We start from the raw sequence: 17,221 nt of genomic DNA, 5'->3' as shown, positions 1-17,221 counted from the left end.
GAAAGCATAAATTCCTTATTTCTGGCTGCAAAGGTGCTGATCAGTGAAGGTTTTAAGGTACCCACATTAATAAAAGATCCTTGGGTAACTTAATTCCCTAGAAACGGGGACATATGTCTGTAGGCAAATTAAAGTTCTGTGTCATTGCTTCTAGATTAAGAACAATTAGTCCTCATGCTCTCACAGCTTCCAGAAGAAGAGCTGGGAATGTAATTAGAGAGGCATCTGCAGGCTTCACTCAGGGAATGCTCTGACAGTCGCAGCCTCACTCCATTGGTATCTAGGGAAGTAGTAATGTAATGCAATGCAATGCAATGCAATGCAATATATATACACATATATAAAGCCTGGGAAAACACTATTCCAAACATTGCAAAATTTTGTTGCTTAGAAGCTTTAGAGCTAAGTACATTTACATAGCAAATGATTTCTAGTTTTATAGGTCTTTTTCTCTGCAGGATAGTTTCACAGTGGATTCTGTGATGCTGCTGACCTGTGGAAACATACAGTCCCTGCAGGTGTGAGACACAAGCACCACTCCTTGTGGCTGCGTTTTTTAATTACTTCATTGCACTGGTTTACAGCATCCTTGAAGGATGGCATTGCTGCTCCTCTTAAAAGCAAGCAGGGCAGGCTGCTGTATACAAGAAGGTACAGCTACTCCCCTGAATGAATTTCTTCAGGAAGGTGATTCCAGCAGGCAGGAGTGTTTTTGGTTTACTTCCTTCTTCTTTTCCCTGGCCTGTGGCAAAGGTGAGAGGCAACTCTTCCAGCTCCTCCCCCCAGTACATGTGCGTAAAAATCAGGAGTAAAAATCCTCCACTTCTCCTCCCTCCAAAGGGAATTTTGGCAGCACACGGTGCGCATGCTCACAGGTTTCTGTTTACCTTGAATCACTTTTTCCCAGCACTTGCTGGAGACTTATCTGCATATAGCAAGCTTTTTTTTTTTCTCTCTAGGAAATCCCAGATGGAAATTCAGCCTCACATCTTGTACAAATCCTTGTCCAGAGACATTAGGAAGGTGGCCAAAGTCCACCTTTTCCTTCAGATAAAAGCAAAACCTGCCTGGGAAATCCCAGACATATGGCAACCTTAGTTAACTTGGGACGTGAGGGTGGTAGTGTTATCACGAACAATTAGTTCTGTAAATTTATTTTTAAATCTATACACATCAAATTTATATGCAAAATTTGCTGTATCTGAAAGTACCGAATACACTGATCTGAATTTTCTTGAAAGCGACATTTTCTTTTTTTGCCATTTTTAACCAACTTTACTTTAAATATATACAGATATTTCGTAGTCGTGCTCATACGACTATTTTTGTTGGACACTAATTGTTCCTTCTCAGAGTGCTCACTGAATTTACAAACTTTTTGTGAAGACATCTTTTTCCATATGTCCCACTGCCTTATGGCTGGTGCCTGAGATGACAAGTGTAGCCTTTTTTGTTATCTTTATGGAAAACCTAGGGTGCAAATGGCTTTGAGATCCGTCTGATTGCCATGGCACTCAAAGCCCAGCACGACTGCCCCTGCCTTCGCGTCTGCTCTTGTGACTCTGCCTCTGTGCACAAATTGTGCTGGCTTAATCACAGGTAAGCTACTCAAGGAAATTATTTTGCTACAGTCCCTATGGCAGCTTTGTTCCAACACTTTAGAGCAACAGAGAATGCTGTTGCGGGCAGTGGTTTCCTTCAAGAACAGCTGAGGTTGCTTTACCCTTAGCACGTGTTAAGAGTGTTCAATGGCTGTGACAGTGGGTATTGACTGAAAGCAGCTTACACCAGTTCAGCTTGTCTCTGTCACTTCACAGAACAGTTGTGCGTGGTGTGACACCACGTACACCAGCAGAGGAGCTACGTGCTCCGTGTCCACGCTTTCCACGCTCACTTTCTCTGTCCCTCTCTGTAGACAGCAAGCTCTAGCTAGCAAGCTTATAAAGGCAGAGTACGCGTAAGCATAGACCTGTCATAGCATTACTTTGCCAAATATCAGTCTGACAGTTCTGCTTACCCAATGTTTTCTTCTCGCTGTTGTCTGTGTATCCTTAGGATATAAATCATGTCTTCTTTCTGACTAGATAGTGCTTATCTCAAGCTGATCGTTGCTTTAGACATGGCAGTAGCTAACAATACTGCTTGAGACAAGTGATACAACTATGTTTGTATTGCTTTCTGCGTCTGAGGGGATTTACTGTTATGCTTGAAGGCATAACAGCAGTGAGCCTGCTGATGGACTGAGGTACAGACTTGGGAATCCCTAGGACTGCTGCTCCCCTTTACAGCAAAACAGGAATCCAAGTGCAAAACTGAGCAGCAAAGGAATCTAACTCTATCTTGACAATGTGTCATTAATTACCGTTTTACTTAGGAAAAGGGCACATATATTAAAACCTTTCTGGCATCCAAAACTTCCATTTGCTGGAACTGCAGTGCTGTTTGTTCAAGGCATATAGGATCAAACCTACACAGCCAAGCTCGGGTATTACCATCATATTCATGGCTAAGGAGCCAGTGTAACACTGAACAACTCCTTCTATGCTGGGTAGAGGGCAGCTGCAAGTCAATATTGTCTTGTCTTTCGTATATTATCATATTATCCTCAGTAACAGCATCACTGTAAGGAAGTGTGAAAGTATATTCTGTCTTTTACATAATGATGTGATTAAGAAATGGTCAACTGATTTGTGAATACCAATGAGCATCTGAAATAGGTTGCATTCATTGCATTCAGAAGCAGACAAATACAATCATTGATTAACTTCTTTTAGTATTTATTAAACACAAAGGATCGGTTTGTAAGTTTGATGATCCAAAAGTACAGTAAGAGAGATTTAGTAACATTTAGGAAAGCAAGACAGTATTAGATGGGTGATATCTCCAATGCATAGTGATGCCTTTAACCTGTTAAATGCCTCCTGTTAGGCAGAACAGTTCCCTCTATCAAGAAACCTATAAAGCTCCTCTGCTGCTTTTATCTTCTATTAGCATTTTGACAGAAATCCAGAAAGCAAAAAACTTTCCAAGAACTGTTTGGAAATAAAGCAAGATGATGGAAGCTGCTCAGAAAGAATAATAGAATTGTTACCATCTCTTTAAGGCATGACTATAAATACTTAAAATGCATTTCAAGTACTTGAATTTAGGTTCAAATGTTTTTTAAGTATCATTTTTATAGCATAGTGCATGGCATGCGTGAAACAACTTTACCTAAAACTCCTCAAACATTCATATGATCACAATAATGAAAATATCATAGACAATTCCTTCATTTCAAATAGAGAAATTTTAGACAGAAGGAAATTTCAATTTGGTGAGTACTTGTGGGCTTGTATCTTCCTGGAGGAGACCTCAGCTGAATTTGAAGTCAGGGGAAGTTTTACAATGAACTTCACAGGAGCACATGAAGAGGAGTGAGGGAAGAGCGTGGTGCACAGGTAGCTTGTGGGAGGGAAGTCCCTGGTGAGTGTCTTGGAGTTGGCTTCCAGAGGCTGAATCATGTGCAATCCCTGGATGTAAAGCCTGAAACCTTTCCTCAGCTCTGGCTTTGCTGAACTCCTGTCCCACAACAGGGAATGCTTCACTGTCACTGGAGCTCTTCCTTTATTGGGGGATGCACAGCTGATGGCATACAAACTTCCAGAGAAACATCCAAGCTGGATTTTATTTTAATAATTGTAATACAATGAGAAAGGTGAACACGGTGCATGTACCAAGCCAGGGAAGGAAACAAAGATGAAATGGGGGGAAAAAAAGCACCTTTTGTTTCTCTAGAGCATCTGGGCAAAAATCCAGGCTCTGCTGAAGTCACTGGCAAAACTCCATTAACTTCAGTTGGGCAAAGCTTTCACTCCTGACTCCTGTGAAATCAACCTTAGGAGCAGGTAGCTGCTTTCTGATTTTAGTTTTTGCATTTCACATGGTTTACAAGCCAAGAAGAAAAATGGCAGAATCTGAACCCAATAACCTACTCTTCATTTGCTGTTTGTATGTATGAGAGCAGGAGAGCTGCATTCAGATTTGCATTTGGAGTTCAGCTCCCAGCCCAGTGCAGTCCCCCATGGCTGGAGGAAGCTGGGTCTGAGGTCAGTGTGGAGATCAGCACAGCCCTCCAGCCAGACAAGGAAACGGCAAGCCCCATTCCCTTAGGCTTCATCCAAATCTAAGGCCCTGTCAGTACAGCCATAGAAATACGACTCCATCAGCAACCTCCCTCAGATGGAGACAATTATGTTTGATAAAAATCTGTTTGCCGGTGTAGCTGTTTCATTTCAACAAATAATACTCTTTTTTTTCCAATTACCTCAGGTTTTTGCTGCCCTCCTTATCTGTTTATCCTTTTCCACCTGCTACTGAGCTATATCAGATCAAACGCACTGCAAAAGCACATTTAAATTTCAAACCTCTGTTGGGGAAGAATGACCTAAAACCTCTCTTGAAGTAAGGGAAGTTAACTTTTTCTTTCTTCTATGTATCATTCTAGCTGCCAAAAAAGAAGGTACCATCTTCCAGGTGAGATTGTAGATGAGACAACCGAGTTATGCAAACCTGTGGAAATGGACTCTGGATTTATGTGTACACATCACACTTAAATTTGTTTAAAAGTTTCTTCTCCTCTCTGTTGTGAGAGCAGAATTACCAAACACTTTTCACTTCAAGTAAAAATATTTTTTTCCTTGAGTTTATATTTTTTCTACAATCTGCAAATTCCATTTAAATCTTTATAATTTTCCTTCCCAAAGGGTGTTGGAAGGTGGTGTGCAGGGTTGGTGCGGTATGCAAGTTGTATAAAATTAACATGTAGACCATCCACAGAGCCGCGACCAGTGATAGTACCGCTTGCCGATAAATGTGACCAGCCTCGCTTCACACATCTTATTTAGCCAGTGTGGAGGTTGTAATTCTTTTTTACTCTGTCTCCTGGTTCCCTGAGTGGGCCGAGGAAATGAATCACATCCAAAATAAGAGGGATAAAGACATTCTGGGGAATTATTATAATTTATCCATGGGAGACACAGCCAAGGTCTTTGCTTAAATATTTTCATTTGGCTCTATATACAAGGGAAAAAGCATACATTTTATACAGGGAGTGACAAGCAATTAGTTACACAGAATCACAAAGAGGTATAAACACCTATGGTCAGTTTATACAGCTGGGGATTCACTTTGTAAATTGCACCTACAGCCCCGGGGGAGCAAACAATAACTAGATTAAGCTGTTATCAAGCAACATTTCTAGGTAAATTAGTGCTTAATAGCATTTGTTGTGTTGAACCGCTGCTAATTGGTAAATCAAGTTTTGATGAAATCAGGAAAATAGGTTGATGCACCTGCCCAGGCTTTTTTTGGGGGGAAGGGGGTAGGAAGGAAAAGTAAGATGATGGGATAAAGTAATTTAAGTCAAAGCTAAAATAACCTTAATTGCTTTTACAGCACTTTCCAATTTCAAGTTCACTTTAGCAAAATGGATTAAGATATTTTTGACCACCGAGTAGAAGTAGAACCCCCTGGCATGAACCACACAGCTGCGCACCTGTGGGGTGGCAGCTTAGGGCTGGCTCATGGGGCAGGGAGCTCAGCCCATCGTTATCCCACTGGATCCCGTCCTCAGCTCATCGTTATCCTACTGGATCCCATCCTTGACAGGCTGAGAGAGTTGGGTTTGTTCAGCCTGGAGAAGAGAAGGCTACGAGGTGATCTTATAGCGACCTTCCAGTACCTGAAGGGGCTACAAGAAAGCTGGGGAGGGACCATAAAAGCTTGTGGTGATAGGATGAAGGGGAAACTGGAGAGTGACAGATTTAGACTAGACACAAGGAGGAATTTCTTCACCATGCGGGTGGTGAGGCCCTGGCCCAGGTCGCCCAGGGGAGCTGTGGCTGCCCCATCCCTGGAGGGGTTCAAGGCCAGGTTGGATGGGGCCTGGGTAACCTGATCCCGTGGGATGTCCCTGCCCTTGGCGGGGGGGTTGGAGTTGGGTGATCTATAAGGTCCCTTCCAACCCGAACTACTCTACGATTCAGTGATCCCGGGAGCAGCTCCCGGCTTGGAACTCTCTCTGTAACACCCCCGGGCGGCGCCCCCGGCGCGGCCCCCGCTCCGCTCCCCTCGTGGCCGCATCCCGCGGGCGGGGCGGGACGGGACGGAGCCGGCACCACCTGCGGGACGGAGGGGGCGAGCCCGGGACGGCTCTGCCCCCGCGCTGGGCGAGGCGAGGTGCCCGGGAGAGCTGCAACATGGCCTCTTCTTCCTCCTCCTCCTCCTCCTCCTCCTCGCGTCCCGCGGGACGGGGCGGCGGCGACCAGGTGAGCGCGCATCCCTCGCACCGCCGCCCTCGGGGAGCACCGGCGGCTCCTTTCTGTGCTTCTCCTCCTTTCTTTTTTCCTCCTCTCTCCGTTCTCTCGCCGCAAGCGGCAGCCCCTCTGCCCTGCCCGGGCGGGACGGGTCGCTCCGCTCTGCTTTTCCTGGGTAAAAAGGGGTAAAACCGTGTTTTAAACCAGCGCCGCGACCCCAGCGGTGCCGCGGGGAGGGGGATTCGCCTCAAGCTGTGCCGGGGGAGGCTCAGATGGGACAGCGGGAAAAACTTCTTCACCGAAAGGGTTATCGGGTGTTGGAACAGCTGCCCGGGGAGGTGACGGAGTCCCCATCCCCGGAGGTCTCTAAAAGACGAGTAGATGAAGTGCTTAGGGCTGTGGTTTAGTAGCGGACACGTACGGTTGTGCTCAGTGATCTCGAAGGTCTTTTCCAATCTAGTGATCCTATGAATCCGTGAAGGTGCTTCAACGCGCCAGTGATGAGTGAGGGTGTCGTATGGTGCTTTGCTTCTCTGGAATGTTCGTTTTTCGCACCTCAGTCACGAAGACCAGGTGGCCAAGAAGGCCAATGGCATCTTGGCTTGGATCAGAAACGGCGTGACCAGCAGGTCCAGGGAGGTTATCCTCCCTCTGTACTCGGCACTGGTGAGACCGCTCCTCGAATCCTGTGTTCAGTTCTGGGCCCCTCACCACAAGAAGGATGTTGAGGCTCTGGAGCGAGTCCAGAGAAGAGCAACAAAGCTGGTGAAGGGGCTGGAGAACAGGCCTTATGAGGAGCGGCTGAGAGAGCTGGGGGTGTTTAGCCTGGAGAAGAGGAGGCTGAGGGGAGACCTCATGGCTCTCTACAACTACCTGAAAGGAGGTTGTGGAGAGGAGGGAGCTGGGCTCTTCTCCCAAGTGACAGGGGACAGGACAAGAGGAATGGCCTCAAGCTCTGCCAGGGGAGGTTCAGGCTGAACATTAGGAAAAAATTATCGGTTGCTGATATGGGGCCGTGGGCCACCCCGGGGAAGGCGGTGGCTGGCTCGTGCCTCATTGCTTGAGGGGCAACTCGGTCTATGGCCAACTGGCCTCAGCGCTGCTTTCGCTCACAGCGAGGCAGGTGGAAGGCTCCACCACGACATGCAGCTGACAGCACAGACGGCCATAGGGGTTGGTTTCCTCCCCAGTTCTCCCTTCTCCACAGTGGTTAGATCCATGTCGCAGGGGCGGGTGAAGGAGCCTCGTGTGTCACTTAAGTAGCCAATGTAATTGTGTTCTGCTTGTTGCTCCAACAAACACTGCCTTGTGTCACGAGGGAGCCGACTGATCCAGTGTTCTTCCAGCTGAACGCAAACGGCATAATCAATTTTAACTGCGAAGACTTGTGTTCTCGGGGCAGAGAAAGAGCACATTTTGGCCTATTACACAATGCCTGACCAGCAAAATGACACTTTTCCCAGTAGAAGTAAGTTTTAAAGAATTGGGAAAGTATGTTAAATGTGATGTTGTTGGGTTTTAGTTTGTTTTTTTTTTTTTTTTTTGGGCTACATGCCCAGAACTCCTGAAACTAAAACTGAAAACTGTAAGATTAAAGATACAATTATTCAAGGGTGAATAAGCTTTATCCTTTGTTCCTTTTTTTTTTTTTTTTTTTGGTAAAGTTGATATCTTTTGATTCATTAACTCTCCCTGCTTTTAATACCACTTTTCCTAAATACTTAGAATACTTAATATCCCCTCTTCTCTGTCCAGTTATCACTGTCATTGTAGAATGCTGTGGTTTCTCATGTTTCTCCCTCAAATCTGTCCAGTATTCATACTTTAAAATGGAATGTAAATTAACACCCTAAGAGGACTGATCAGTTAGAAGTAAAGCACTGCTCTGGCTCTCTCAGTTCTGGCTCAACAAGCTGCTGGTCCCATTGCCCATCACTTCTGCATTTCATGAGGTATGTGAAGGAGAGCTCCTAGGATGTGATGATGGCACTTCTTATTGTGGTATTGGTACTCTAGGCATTTTTGTTTCTTTTCTTCCAACATCTGGCTCAAGGATAAATGGGGAAAATGTGGCCTTCTGTGTGTTCACAAAGTGGGCAGCTTCCAAACTAAGGGTTTGTAACTTAGGCTGCGTTTAAAGTCTTGAAGCACTGAGACCTTAAATGACTGTACTCAGCCTCCAAGCTGCCTATGTTATATCTTGGGCTGTTGGGAAGGTTCAGCTTTGTCCTCTGGAGTCTGATCATCTCAAACAATCAAGGGCAGCAGATTTCTTGTTGGTTTGAGAAGACAGTTAGATCAGGCTTTATACTTTTAGGGTGGTGCTTACATCTAGCCAGCTTACGGTACTGAAAGTTCGGAGTTTGTCTATGGCTTGGAGGAGAACTGACTTTGAATTTTAGAAATGAGAAACGTTTATACATTTTGTGACGCTTAAATTAAAACTGAGGCGTTGGTGGGAAAAGGAGACAGTGGTCATACTGTTTTGCAGAGGAAGAAAACCCCCAAACTGTTCAGATAGGAAAGCCGTGTTATTTTCACATACCAATAATAATTTACCTTCGAAGTTGAAAACTTATTTCACAGAATGAGCTTTTGAATGTGATTTGTAAGACTGCAAGTCCAACCATAGCTGCTCTGAAAAACAATAATAAACCTGATCTTTCTTCAGTCATTGAAAACTTAGGAGAAAATGGTAGCTCTGCAGTTTAAAAAAGAAACACCACCACCAAACTCCCTGTTTGTGTAGCATACGGATCAGATTGCCTGAGTCTCAGTTTTAGACAAATGTTAGTATTGGCAGTAAATTGCCTATATCTGTCTATTCTGGTTTTATCCTTCATTTTTTATCAGTTTAACTTTCTTCTGAAATTCTTGGAGTTCTGTTCTTACATACTGTCTCTCAAAACTCAGCACTCTTGACACAAGGTAAAAACTGTTGACATACTAATCCAGTGGTTGATTACCCACGAAAAGTTGGTTTTGCCATTCTGCTGTCTCAAGTGTGAATATTTCCCATGTATTTTGGGTTTTGTGATAAGCTGTTGACAATGGTCCTTGTACTCCTGTAGGCACGGCTCTTAGAATGACAAAATAAGACCTGGCATGTTGCATTATTTCTGAGAAAAGCACGATTTTGCAATCATTAATCGGGCAAAGTTTCATTAGCTCCTTGAGGGAGTTTGACAATGACTTGGCCCGAGTTTTCTTTTAAACAGCCCATGGCACGTCTTAGCTTTTTTTCAGAGAACCTGAGGCATGAGGCCAGTATAAAGTATTTCTGTGGGTTTTACGCTTGAATGCTGAAATGCATGATGTTAAACAGGTATTTATGATGCTGACAACTCTAAGAAGGAAATGGAGAATTTTGAAGTTTGAATTTTTCAAAACAAATCCTTCAAAATTGTTCTAGGTGTTATTTTTTTTCTTGAATGTGATAATACTAGTTTGGATTCGGTCACTTTCTTCTCTGAAAAGTTGGAGGAATTAGGCTGAAATTGGAAATAAAATATTGCTTTCTCTTTTCCTTTAATGGAGGGAGGAGGGGGGGAAAAAGAAGGAAGTCCAAACTGTTAGTCTCGTATTTGGTGTTTAAGAAATGCTAAAACTTTGCAACTCTTCTGATAATTTATGTGTACTGCCTGATGGTTGGTGCTAGTAGCTTTTCTTTGAATTGTTGAATTACATTAGCATTCACATAAAATACATAGAAAACAGTTGCTTGCACTGTATGTTTCTTCTGTCCTTGCTATTTGGATGCAGGATGACTGCATGGAGAGGATATGCTACAGTTTGAGAAAAATGGGACAAAGAGGACAGGAAAATTGCTATATTAAATTATTGACTAGTATGATGGTGAAATTGGTGGTCTATCGTTGCCTCATTGTTCATGTGATGACTGTGCACTCTTACAGTCTTGCACAGTTTTAGTAGTCTTGAGCAAAACCCATCCTGCTTAGTCTTTTCTGTCTACACTCTGTGAAATCCCCAAAAAATAATTTAGTATTATAAGAAATTACAATATAATTAAGTGACTATTAAATCAATTCAAAACTTCAGTTCCCACTGAAGAGAAAACACATACCATATTTCCTTCAATCTCTTAAAATTCTGAAAGTTATTCTCCAAGGTCGTACTTAGGTTGGTGTCCTTCAAAGGAGAGACTGTTCAAAGTTTCCATATAATATCTGGTGTATGCATCATGACTTTATCAGTAGGTGTTATCGATTCCGTCTCATAATGACTTAGAAAATGTTATGGCCTGATGAAAGGAGTTCTGTAAAGCTGTAGTCAGCTGGTGCTAAAGGAAGAACTGGCTACGCTTCTACACCTATCTTCTCTGTTATTTTAAGCAGGTTGTGATGACAACTCCTTTTAGCAGGAGAAACTAAAGTAACATTCTGCAATGACAGAGTAGTTGATAGCATATGCATGGCATAGAGCTTGTTGCTCACTGAGAATCTTTATAGACTTGATTTTAGGTTTTAAAACCTCTGTGATATAGCATCTATTTTTGGAAAGTATTTTTAAAGCAATCCTAATAGAGGTAATTTTCAGACCTTGTGTAGAACAGATGTATATTTTATGGTCTTTGCATGCTGTTGTTACTAGTATTGTAAGTATGTTTATTTTTCTTTTAAAGAAAGAATATAGATTCTCTAGCTTCCATAACAATTAGTTTGCTCTGTGAAAAGTAGAAATTGGAAAGGTTATGAATGACCACACCCTGACCAAATAATCAATAGAAGTTCTGCTTTAGTTTGTTGGTAGAATTTCTCCCCGTTACTGTATTGAAGGTGCTGATTATGCAGTTGGTGAGGAATTACTTAGCATTAAGAAGATGTTCATGCAGCTGTCTCTATTTTTCTTCTGAATTTGAAAGTTAGAAATCTGAAGCCCTCTGTGTTGGGGAGCCTTAGTTTTCTTAGAAACATTATATGCAAATATTTTTGCCTCGGTTTACTATTCTGTAGATTTTCATTGTGTGTCTCTTGCTCTTAAAACATTATCTGCTTTTCTGTTTCTTGGCCTCACTTTTTGGAGGGGGAGATTTTATTTAATCTTTTCTACCCTATAATCTTGAACTTATTTCTGTCAGTTCAATAGCTTAGTGCAGCCTCGGGCTACAGAGCAGTTTGGTTTGTTTCCTCAAACACCTGTTCAGCTTTAAGACTAGTTCAAAGAAAATTCATCCTGAAATTGCTGGACTTACTGTGCAAATAAGTCCCAGCCACACCAGACTAGAACTGGCAAAGCTGAAAAACTTATAGTTAGTATTAGCTTTTCCTTTTGGTGCTGACATGAGTCTGGTCTGCATGTGAACCTGCCACAGATATTTAAAAGCACAAAAGTGAGGCTTTTTGTAAGGGGAAAGCAAGGCTCGTAGAGGTGGGGATGAGCAGCAGAACTGCAGGTGTTGCTTATTAAGTACAGCTGATTTGTGTGATTAGAATCTTCCTTGTTTCTTCACTTCTTTCCCCTTCCTTTGGAGCTTTCTGTTTGTGCTGGGGAGGAATCCCAAGAAGCAGACAGCTTTGCTTTTGTACTGCAGGACTGATGCTTTTATGAAGGTGCTTGGGTCAAGTTTGCTGAGGTAATGAATGTGCGTTGTGAATGGGGCAGAGGTAGCATGCAAGGCTAAGTGACCCCAGCGTGCTCTTTAAATTATATCTTTGGGGCATAATAAAGCACTAACAACTTAATATATAAAGAGTCAGCTGGCTTTCACTTCTACCAATCGATATTACATTCAGGGAAAGAAAAAAGACCGAAGAAGAGTCAACCAATTATAGGTAGAAATATTCTGTAATATTAAAAAGTAACAGTAGTGACATATAGTAATAATCGTGATAGGTGTTAAGGGAGAGGTTAATTAACTTGGCAAAAGCAGAAAGAGTAGTAGTGGCTTTACAATAATCTTTGAAGGAAAATCTATAGGAATGAATAAATTTGGTAGCTCTTTGAAAACTTAAAATTATTCATTGCTAACCTTCCAGTGACCTCAGTGCTCTTCTGTAAAGGAAAACATTTTATTGTCAACATTTATTGGTTTATTTTTATTAAAAATCAGAAAGAGGGAGGCTTAGTATGAGTTTTATAATTTATTTAAAAAGAGAAGTTACGTGTTTCATTTTGGTGGTGGGTTTGGTTTTCTTTTGGTTTTGTAGATTATCTTGGGCCATTTCTGTAAATGACTAACTCTCATCATAGATTGGATTTAAGGTACAGTACTTATGTTACTGCTCCATATCTCTACTCGTATGACTCCTTTGTATAACATCTGAGGTACGTAAACTTGTATGTATATCACCCAGAACTGTGGAGCAAGTTGCCTTTAAGGTGTGGTAAAAGCTGAGGTAAAGGAAGACAAAGATTAAAGATACTCTTAACAGCCTCTTAAGACAATTCCCCTGAGAACATTATATGCCCTTAGGCTTGCTTCTGAAGTTGTTGGAGACTCCAGGTATGATAGTTATGAACTGATTGTGTTGTGAAGTTTTGTTGGGCTTGAAATTAGGAAAAGTCAAATATCCGCATGACTTCTAAATATCTGGCCTTAAGCTTTTTGTTAATGTGTTTGTTTTTTAATCTGCATTTACGTGCCCAGAGTTCTTGCTTTCAGTGTCCTTTCTAGTAGTGTGGAGCAGCTGCTCTGTGCCCTGACTCAGGTAGCATAGGCAGCTTGCTTTTAATAATATTTAACCCCAGCCTGTGTAGTGGCATACTTCACCTCATCACGTTCACGCTGTTGATGAATAAGAAGTGGTCTCTCTCTTTTTTTCTTCTGCACAGCCTCATAAGCCTTCTTTGCTTTATTTGGGGAATTAAACTCAAATTCTTAGAGTACCATACCTGCAGCCTGACAAAGATGGGACCAAGTCCAGCACGTTTCAGGATGTGGACTTAATCCTTCAGTGACATTTATTTTTGCAAGTAATAGCTTGTTGTGCCACAGACGTGACTCCCGTTTGTGGGTGAACGATCTATATGTGTGATTCAGTGTTTTGAATCTCTGACAGCAGAGCCAATTTCCTTTCTTCCTCTACACCGTAGTTCTGCTCGCTCCTGTTCCAAGAGTACTGCAGAGAGAGCAAATATGCACATGTCTGAGGAGGCAAATAATTTCACAGGTCATGACTTTGCAAATGCACAAATTGGCTTTACTCTGGGATAAGAGCCTCTGGTGGGAACAAGTTAGAGTGAATAAGAAAAGGCAAGAACATTCTAAATGGCATCTGCCTCTAATAAAATTGCTATGTAGAACAGCACCAGCCAGTGCCTGTGCTCACCTTTTATATTCAGAACCCTATGTAACTCAGAAGGCTCAACCTGAGACTTGCTTGTATCCTCAGTTGGGAACTCAGCCTGTAGCTTCAACATCTCGTTCCCGTGCCCGCCTTAGTTCTAAGTACCCTAACACAGCTGAGAGTTTTATATTTTCTGTAGTTTTTCTTTCTTATTTTTTCCTATCCTTCCCTTGGTGCATCAAATCTGCTGTGCTCTGGTGATCCTTGCAATTCTTTGATAAAAACCTTGTCTGTTTTCCGTCTTCCTCCTCTCTGATATTACTTTGTCAAATGACCTTAATTCAATAAGATACTTTGTGTTCTTGAAGTCACTGCTTTTCCTTACTATCTTGATACAGGGTTTGCTTTTTCAGCCTTTAGGCATTTTGGTGAACAGCACAGTTTTGAAAAGTTTCTGTAGCTGAGGAAAGATGAACTGTACCAAAGTTGTGGCAGGGAGCAGGACAGGTGTCTTTCTACCTGGTTTTATTGCTGCAGAAGATGTTATGTAAATACGTGGGGACTTTCCTCTGATTTCTGTGATGAAATGTTTCATAAATAAGCACGGCCAGAGATGGCAAGCTAAATACATTCAGAAATCACATGACAGGTCTGAAGAGTATTGTACTCTTCCAATGATCCTCAGGCAGGAGATTATATTGCATTCTAGGGGAACTCGCTAGAACCAGTAACTTTCTGGAAGGCTATGCAAAATAGTGATGTATTTACCTGCATTTGGTTTAATGCTTGGAAAAGTCTGGGACTAGCAATAAGAGGGCCACTAAGTCTGAAATGAAGCTGTTTTGTCAAGTCTCGTGAAAAATAGCAACAGTTGCAATATAAAGATGAGATGATAAAGTCTGCTGTTCTAATTGAGTCGTAAATCAAACAAGTTCAGAGAAAAGGAAGAAAGCTGTGCATCAGTCTATGTCAGTTCAGCATGCTTTGCTGTGTGTGGCCTGTATTTCTTTTCATGGACTCCATCCCTGCAAAGCTGCTTTGTGATCTCAGTCTTGATGTGGGTCAAAAGGGGAAGATTGTTAACATTCCTTCTGCCCCTCTCCATCACCGTCAGTGGCTCTGGGTGGGTATCAGTCCTTTGGGCTTGTGTGGGAGAGGACAGGGGAATTTTGTGCCACTTGTAATCGCTCTTCCAAATATTCCTCTTAAGCTGTGCCTCATCTGGACAACCTCAGCTCCCAATTTTTGATTGTTGTGAATTGTGATTGATTTAGTATTTGGAATGCTGATACTGCTGGCATACTGGTGTTTTCATATTTTATTAGCATTCATCAGGAAGTCTATGATACAGCTAAAGAAACAACTTTTCTCCGAGAGAATCATAATTCTAGGTAGTGTTTTATGTAATTGTCCTTTAAAAGTTGTTTTGTCTGTGCTTGGCAGTTTTAATACTGTTGCTTATCTATGACGCTCTTTCTCCCTGTTTAATGGTTGTGCTGTATTTGTTTTGATGCTGTATAGTTTCACTGTGACATCTGTGGTTTTACTGGATAGAAACAACCACGTTTACTTGGCTAAATTTAAACTGTTCTCAAAGTGGTGTGCTTTGTTCTGCAAATGAATTACACTGGATTGTGATAAGCAGTTTAGAATTCTTGTTACTGTGATACAAGTAAGTAACAACATGCCTTTGAAGTGATTAAGCACTCTTCATTTTATGTTGCATATGTTCCGATCATCATTGTAATAATAATGAAATGCATGTCTCTTCTGCAGTCTCCTTCCCTTGTCCTTAATGTGTCCATCTTCCTAACGAACTTTTTAAAGAACATGGTGTTGTCGAACAATAGTCCCTTGATCAGACAGGAACAAAAGAAAATATTCAGTAGTGATGTATAGCTTGAAAAGCAAATGCATGAAGATCACCACCCTTATACTGAGCTCTAATATATCCTCAGTTGAGGAGGGAAATACACCAAATACGGTTATTACAAAGGGTAGATATAGGAGACAAAAAAGCTTAGAAACAGAACCTGTTTTACATATCCACTATAGATGAATCCTACCAACTAAAATAATCTGCTTAAGAGGAATATGTGTAAAAACACATTCATAAGTTACACAGCAAATTCCATAAAGCTTGTGCTTGCATTTTTATGCCCTGCTTGTACTACAGTTAACAAAACCAGAATATTGTAATGGAAGAGTGGAAAGGATGATAATTTTATTTAATCAGCTGTGTGGTATGTTGGTGTAATCTAACCACAGCTGGCAACTAAACACCACACAGATGCTTGTTCACTTCCCCCAGTGGGACTGGGGAGAGACTCAGAAGGGTAGAAGTTAGAAAAATCATAGGCTGAGATAAAGACAGCTTTTAATATTGGGTTGGTGCAAAATTGCTGGTTTTGTCATTGTAAACTGTGATGTTTATTTTGGATTAAGCTTTTATTTAATTGTGCTTACGTAGCTTATAATTTTTAAAGCATTAAATGAGCTCTACTTATTTATGCTGATGATTTTTGTTCTTGCTATCAAATTAAACATGGAAAAAAAGCAAATTTGAACGATTTTCTTGTAGAGAGTTCAAAGGGGGACATAAAGCAGTGAAAACTACTAGCAATATCAGCCAAGTATGTGGCATGGAGACCACCAACGAATGTACAGCTGGTTCCAAAATCTTGTAATGAAATGAGAGCCTTGAGATGAGGAGCGTCATGCATGTCTTTCTGCAATAGTTAATAACCAAGTGAAGGCCAGTATTGAAGTGGACGCATACAAAGCAACTCGAGAGGTTGCAGATGAACCGTCTGGTCAATATTTAGGATTGTTTGACATCTGCACCAAACTGGAGAATCAAAAAAGCTTGACAAATGGTTGTCCCACAAGCTGAATGAAAATAAAAATCACACCTTTGAAGAATTGATCAGTTCCAGGACTCTTTGCTACCAGAATAGACAGACTTATTTCTTGCTGGGATAAAAATGCATGGATTCTAACAGTTCTTACTTTGATTAATACATTTTATTCTAAGCTGAGATATACTGCTTTAAAGTTATGTTAAAAACAACAAATATTTTTGCACCAACTTGGTAGGTAAGGCAAAGCTACACAGGCAAGTAGAGCAAAACAAAGAATTAATTTACTACTTCCTATTGGCAGGCGTGTGTCCAGCCATCTCCAGGAAAGTTGGGCTCCACCACGTGTGATTGTTACTTAGGGAGATAAATGCCATCATTTCAAAGGTTCCATCCTTCCCTCTTCTTCCTCTAGCTTTATACGCTGAGCAGGACATCATTTGGGAAGGTGTATCCCTTTGGTTGTTTGTGTCGACTGTCCAAGCTGTGCTCCTCCCAGCTTCTTCTGCACCCCAAGCCTCCTTGCTGGTGGAATGGGGTGAGGAGCAGAAAAGGCCTTGTCTCTGCATAAGCACTTCCCAACAATAATTGAAACAACTCTGCATTGTCAGCACTGTTTCCAGCAGAAATCCAAAGAACAGCCCCATACTGGCTACTATGAAGAAAATTAACCCTATCCAGGCCAAAACCAGCGCATATTTTTAACTGGACAGTTAAGTAACACAAAGGAATACCATTCAGAGTGCTTCACTGAAGGAGAAGTAATTGTCTTGGACACCTGTAATATCATCATCTGCTTACTTCTGTGCCAATTCCACAC

General features: G+C 41.8%; 1 protein-coding gene across 1 annotated transcript in view; it reads left to right on the top strand.

The window, feature by feature from the left end:
• Positions 1 to 6,261: 6,261 nt before the first annotated feature.
• The window catches only part of ANK3 (ankyrin 3), a 345,846-nt gene continuing 334,886 nt past the window's right edge, over positions 6,262 to 17,221 (top strand). Inside the window, exon 1 of the mRNA XM_069864352.1 lies at positions 6,262 to 6,308. The gene's annotated coding sequence lies outside the window, so the exon portion shown is untranslated. The remainder of the gene's footprint in view (positions 6,309 to 17,221) is intronic.

This window comes from Phaenicophaeus curvirostris, chromosome 9 (genome assembly GCF_032191515.1).
Source record: "Phaenicophaeus curvirostris isolate KB17595 chromosome 9, BPBGC_Pcur_1.0, whole genome shotgun sequence".
Classification (NCBI taxonomy): Eukaryota; Metazoa; Chordata; class Aves; order Cuculiformes; family Cuculidae; genus Phaenicophaeus; species Phaenicophaeus curvirostris.
The sequence above is the reverse complement of the archived record's forward strand: the minus strand, read 5'-3'. Positions and strand labels throughout refer to the sequence as shown.